The sequence below is a fragment of the Helianthus annuus genome, chromosome 10, assembly GCF_002127325.2.
Source record: "Helianthus annuus cultivar XRQ/B chromosome 10, HanXRQr2.0-SUNRISE, whole genome shotgun sequence".
In the NCBI taxonomy this organism is placed as follows: Eukaryota; Viridiplantae; Streptophyta; class Magnoliopsida; order Asterales; family Asteraceae; genus Helianthus; species Helianthus annuus.
The window spans coordinates 158,045,419-158,051,878 of NC_035442.2; the positions used below are offsets into that span (position 1 = coordinate 158,045,419).

Here is a 6,460-nt window from a genome sequence, read left to right on the forward strand (position 1 = left end):
TCTCCAAACAGAAGTTGATTCAAAACATCAACAAATACTATGAAAACACTGATAATCAGTTTTAAATTGATTTTATATATTAAGACTTATGATTATGATGCAATAATAATAATCTAAAAAAGCATTGTTGATGGAGTTTTCCAATATTTAAAAAAATAGCTATTTTTTAAGAATGGAGTTTTGATGTTCTGAAGACATTTTACAAAGATCTGTTGAGCAATAACAGATATTCAGAACTTCTATTGTGTTAATCGTTGACAATTCTCTGAAACTGCTGTTGGGAATAACAGATGTTAGCAACAGTAGCAACTCAACAATCGTTACAAAAAACAGAAATTATGAGAACAGACAATACCCTTTAAACAGTGGATGAATCTTTTGCCAAACAGATGTTTTAAAAACAGCTGTTTTCAACAGACTTTTAAAGATTTTTGTCAAAATTTTTCAAAATACCTATTTTTTTAAGAATGTTCAGAACTTCTATTGTGTTAATGGTTGACAATTCGTTGGAAACTGTTGTTGGGAATAACAGATGTTGGCAACAGTAGCAACTCAACAGTCGTTACAAAAAAAAAGACAGAAATTATGAGAACAGACAATACCTTTAAACAGTGGATAAATCTTTTGCCAAACAGATGTTTTAAAAACAGTTGTTTTCAACAGACTTTTAAAGATTTTTGTCAATTTTTTTCAAAATACCTATTTTTTAAGAATGTTCAGAACTTCTATTGTGTTAATGGTTGACAATTCTTTGGAAACTGCTGTTGGGAATAACAGATGTTGGCAACAGTAGCAACTCAACAGTCGTTACAAAAAGCAGAAATTATGAGAACAAACAATACCTTTAAACAGTGGATGAATCTTTTGCCAAACAAATGTTTTAAAAACAGCTGTTTTCAACAGACTTTTAAAAATTTTTGTCAATTTTTTTTCAAAATACCTATTTTTTAAGAATGTTCAGAACTTCTATTGTGTTAATGGTTGACAATTCTTTGGAAACTGATGTTGTGTAACGCCCCAAAACTCGAATATTTACATTCATCATACGATTCCATATGATGAAACATAAAACAAAATGACTAGACTATTTAACCATTTAAATGGTTTAGTTAAAACAAATAAAGAATGAATTTGAGACAATTATGAATACATAATAAACATGAGGGGCTGAATTTGGAGATTTAGGATGAAGTTTGGATTAAATGTAAAAGGCAGAATTTTACTATGTGTAATGTGTGTGTGTCGTATATGGAGAGGAAGAAAGAGGAGAAATCCTCTCAAGAACAAGAATGCAAATTCAGCCAAATCAAACCCAAGATCAAAGGAAAAACATTGCATGGATGAAGATCTCTCATCATCTAGCTCTAATAAGCAAGTGGTAAGTTGAATTTAATGTTTTGGTGATATTTGATGAAGTGGGTTATGTGTAATCCGTGAATGTATTATGAAATTGAATATGAATGTTAGTTAATATCAATGTGTTAAAGTTGTAATATGCTTAATTTGGATGGTATTGATGAGTTAGGATAAAACCCACTTAGAATTGTAGGAAGATGAAGTATAGTGAAGATTTATGATGAATTGTGTAATGTTGATGTTAGAGTAGTGTTATAGAAAGTAGTTAGATGGATAAATTGATATAGACATATGATGCTTGGTTATGATGATGATTTGTGAAAGATTATGTTAATCCATGATTGAACTAGGAAGAATGTGCTTTAATTAGTTGTACATTGTGCTAAGGTAGTGGTACGCACACCAAGTGTTTGATGAAATGTCTAAGTGAAGTTAAGATGTGAGATTGTATGAAATGGCTTGATATATATATGAATGAGATGAGGTAATGATGTAATTAGTAGTATACTAACTTGAAGAATGTGTTTTAGATGGAACTCATACAAGAATTCGGGTTGAATGTATGTCTTGGTCAAGATTATGCATTAAGGACTTGTACGTTGTGTTTGATATCACTAGGTGATCATGTGGTTGTAAGCAAAATTGCATTGTGAATAAGAAATGTATATAGTGTCATTGATATAGCATAAATGATGATACGGATACATGAGGATAAGCCAAAAGTTTGTATGATGAACTGTTGACTTTTGAAGGTCAACTACGCATAAGAAGCGTGATTTGGTTTGTTGTCGTAAAGGTAGGATTATAGGAAGTTGTATGGTACATGTTATGTTAATATGCGTTAGTTGTGATTACATGATGAATTTCATGAGTTTGAAAGGATATGAATTGGATTATATGTCATATGCTTGTTAGTTATGACTAAAGAAAGTCAAATGGGAAATATGCATTTGATATGATCGTTAACATGCGTAATCATGTATGCTAATAAGAATGTGATTGCGATGATGTGAAAGTATAGGGATCATATCAAGACGGATAAAAGCATAGAAGGTTAACGGATCAAAAGGAGACAAGATAACGGACACGTACTCGGACGCACGAGGTAAGTGATTTCCGAATCACTTCTTAGTTTGTTAAGTAAGGTTATGTTCTAGTTAATTAGGCATGATAATTGAAGTCAAATAAGAAGGGTTGTATGAAATTGATGATTTACGTTAAGTAGGCCGAATGGGTCAAAAATGTGGTTTTATTACTATACCGGAAGGGTGGTGTAAGTAATTGATTACGGTACTATAACCGGGTATTGGTAGAATTGTACATAAGTACGCTAACCAAGAATCGTAGACGCGGAATAATAGTCTAAAGACTCGGTTGTGAGTCATGGTTAATAGACAAACAATTTCTTATATGAAATTGTATGATCCGGCTCGCCCCATTTCCCGATTTTAATCCTTTTTCTCCTTTTTTCGGCGAAATACCATATTAGCTTAGGGTCGCTTACAATATCTAATTGTCGGTATGAAAGTGATTTGTGGTAATCAAAGACTCTTATTAAAAATTTCAACTTCATTTGAATTTCTGAACATTCTTTTCTATTTCTATAATTCATTTCTTGGTGTCAAAATAGGATATGTGATATAAAAAAAGAGGATCTATTATCTTTTCTTTTCTCGTTTTTTTTTCAAAAAATGATCCTGGAGGTTGTGTAATGCTTACTCTCAAACTTTTCGTTTACACAGTAGTAATATTCTTTGTTTCTCTCTTCATCTTTGAATTCCTATCCAATGATCCAAGACGTAATCCTGGACGTGAAGAATAAAATAAAAATTTCGTTTTTGTTGCTTAATTTTACAATTTTCTTAATATTTTATTTTAGCTATTCCACACATTTCACTAGGAAAAAAACAAACAGGGATTTGCTAAATTTGAAAGAAAAAAATAGAAAGTCATCAACGGAAACGGAAAGAGAGGGATTCGAACCCTCGGTACGAATAACTCGTACAACGGATTAGCAATCCGCCGCTTTCGTCCACTCAGCCATCTCTCCCAATTGAAAAAGATAATTACTATGTTACATTACACATCAAATAAGGATTAAAGAAAGTATTTCTTTCACATTCTTTATCGTTATTATAGAATTAGCAATTCCATTTAGATGCTCGAAAGATCCAAATAGAAAAAGAAATAAAGCAGACCTTCTTGCTTTTATTTTGTTCGAAGCGCCCTTTTGGCCTGGCCCGATCAATACCCAGCCGGGCCTTTTTTTGTTCCAAAAAATTCCCTTTCTTTTTATTTAGGGGAATTGGCCTGTAATAATCCAACTTAGACCTTATTGGCCATTAATAATCCCACCTCAGAATATTCACCCCACCAGTCCCACCTTTCACCTATTTTTCCTACAATGGTCCCCCGTTAAAAAAACTTAACGGAGTTAAGCTTTTTTCCAAATTACAAACAGATTTTTTAGGGCTTTTGATCAGAACGATGATACGAGTCCATTGATGTAAAACTTACTTCGAAATGGTGCTCCAAGTGACTTGATTTTGGTTAACTGGAAATTTAAACACTCGAATTGAAGCGCTGTTTTCATCGTTTGGAGCACCGTTTCGAGGCAAGTTTTACATCAATGTACTCGTATCGTCGTTCTAATCAAAAGCCCTAAAAAATCTGTTTGTAATTTGGAAAAAAGCTTAACTCCGTTAAGTTTTTTTTAACGGGGGACCATTGTAGGAAAAATAGGTGAAAGGTGGGACCGGTGGGGGGAATATTCTGAGGTGAGATTATTAATGGCCAATAAGATCTAGGTGGAATTATTACAGGCCAATTTCCCTTTTATTTATAGGCAACATACTCTAAATAGCCAATTTTGTATCTTTGTAACAATTTCCGTTCTGGGGTTTACATATACTTATCATTTTTGTTATAATGGAAATTGAGAAGGATTTTTGATTCAAAAGAATCAATTAAGTATGTATCAATTTGTATTTTCTTATGTCATTAGGTAAACCAAATTTTAGATTCAAATCCAATAATCATTCACGAATTCTCAGTCAACGAATAGTTAATGGTTCCCATTTGTCATCAATTTTGGTTTTTTTGAGTGAAAATATACATTTTCTTTTTCAATATAAAAGTGAGGGGAAGCTTTTTGGCATTGTGTGTTTTGAGATACTATATAATCAATCGAAGGGGTAGATCAAAGACAATCAAAAGGGGAAAAATGGTTTCTTTTCTAATTTTTCTAAATTAAAAAAAGGATTAAAAACAGGATGCAAGTACAATAAACTAAAATTTAGTAATACAACCCAAAAGGGAAATTTTGATCCTATTGTGTATCGTTTTGGCGGCATGGCCGAGTGGTAAGGCGGGGGACTGCAAATCCTTTTTCCCCAGTTCAAATCCGGGTGCCGCCTCATCAACAAACGAATCGAAATCTCTTATTCTGTTCTGCTGATATAACTCAACCAAATTTTATCCAGCAGAACAGAATAAGGGGACTATTAATACTTGATTGATTCTAAACATCCGTTCTGGATATTTTGTAAATCAATTTTTGAATCGAAAATGAAAAGAAAGATTGTCATGGTCGAAGCAAGACTTCCCGATTCCTTTCTACTACTAATGTAATGTCTACTGATTGGGTTTGGATAGCCAGCAGATAATTTAACTACTGGTTACAAAGTTTGCTTTCGTATAAATGAATGACATGAATAGGTTTAACGCATACCCGGTATCGGGTGCATAAATCCCAAGTACGAACCTCGGATAATGTAAAAGTATTATAGTTATAACGTTTATGTAAGTCTTGGGTTAAAACAAATGAGTAGTTTGACGAAAACATGAACGGGTCGAATAAGTGAAAGCGGGTATATAAAGCCGAGAGCTTTAAGTGAATATTTTCCTTAAGCCAGATGTTGGATTTCAAGTTCATATGATAGAATGTGAATTTACAAGCATGTAGGAAGAAACGGGAGGTTAAACGGGTAAACGGTTCAAAAGTTATGCGCGTTTTAGTGCGTACGGACGACGAAACGGAGCTGCAGAAAAATGCAAAATCTAGAGGGCGTCGCCGACGGGCATGGGGGCGTCGCCGACGGGCTCTGGAAAGTCAGTTTTTGGCTGACGGGCTATTTGACTGTCTACGGAAGTTTTGGGCTACGGGCATTTGCAAGGGCCGTCGCCGACGGCCTCCCCATGTTCAAAAACCTGAAAAATGTTATCTAAGTTGATTTGGGTATAGTAGGCTTCGGTTTATTATCCGTGGACCATGGCGGGCCTCCCAAACATGATTTTGATCGTTCCTTTGACGTTTATGGGCTAAAAATCTAAGTCTAAGTACCATGTAAGTAATGTATGGATATATAAGAGGTGTGTAAGATCTTGAATGTGTACGTAAGAGTGTATGCACATATGTAGACGTGTATTTAAGTATATATGAAGGCACGTATGAGTGTATGCAAGTAAGTAGAGACGTAGTAATGAATGTACGTATGTAGATGTGTATTTATGTATATGTGAAGATACGTATGTGTATATGTACATATGTAGAGACGTAGTAATGTATGTGTGTATGTAGATATGTATTTGTTGGATCGTCGTCGACCCTGAATGAGTCGATCAGAAGAGTCGTTTATCTAATTCAAAGGCAGAATCGATGAATCAGACGCTCAAACTAAATATAATGCTTCTTATATTGATCTCGACAATGTTTACAACCTGGAAGCAATTTGGCAGCACTTCGTTACACTTTCAGATCCGTACCAAATGAACTAACATGTGCACCTATATATAGTGATGCTGGTTCGCTTATAGTGACATCCAAACAAGAGGACCTATGTGTTTGATGGTGGTTCGCTTATATGGACAATGTCCATATAAGCGGACCTACTTGCTAAACCACCATTTTTCATGTCTCGAACCACGTGCACTCAATATTCTATCCTATCCTATTCTATTACATGAAACAAGACGAAGTCAATAGACGTATTGCACTAACAGACTCCCCCTCGGATATTGACGAAGTCTTCAGTGACCATTCTCTGTTATGCCACCTCTTCAGTCTTGATCATCTTGCCATCTTGTTCAGATTGTAACAATGTAA

General features: G+C 34.3%; 2 non-coding genes across 2 annotated transcripts; one reads left to right on the forward strand and one right to left on the reverse strand.

Moving 5' to 3' along the window:
- Window positions 1-3,318: 3,318 nt before the first annotated feature.
- On the reverse strand, window positions 3,319-3,406 carry TRNAS-GCU. Its single transcript has one exon. It is a non-coding gene; the product is annotated as a tRNA-Ser (tRNA).
- A 1,295-nt stretch (window positions 3,407-4,701) lies between these two features.
- On the forward strand, window positions 4,702-4,772 carry TRNAC-GCA. Its single transcript has one exon. It is a non-coding gene; the product is annotated as a tRNA-Cys (tRNA).
- Window positions 4,773-6,460: the final 1,688 nt, after the last annotated feature.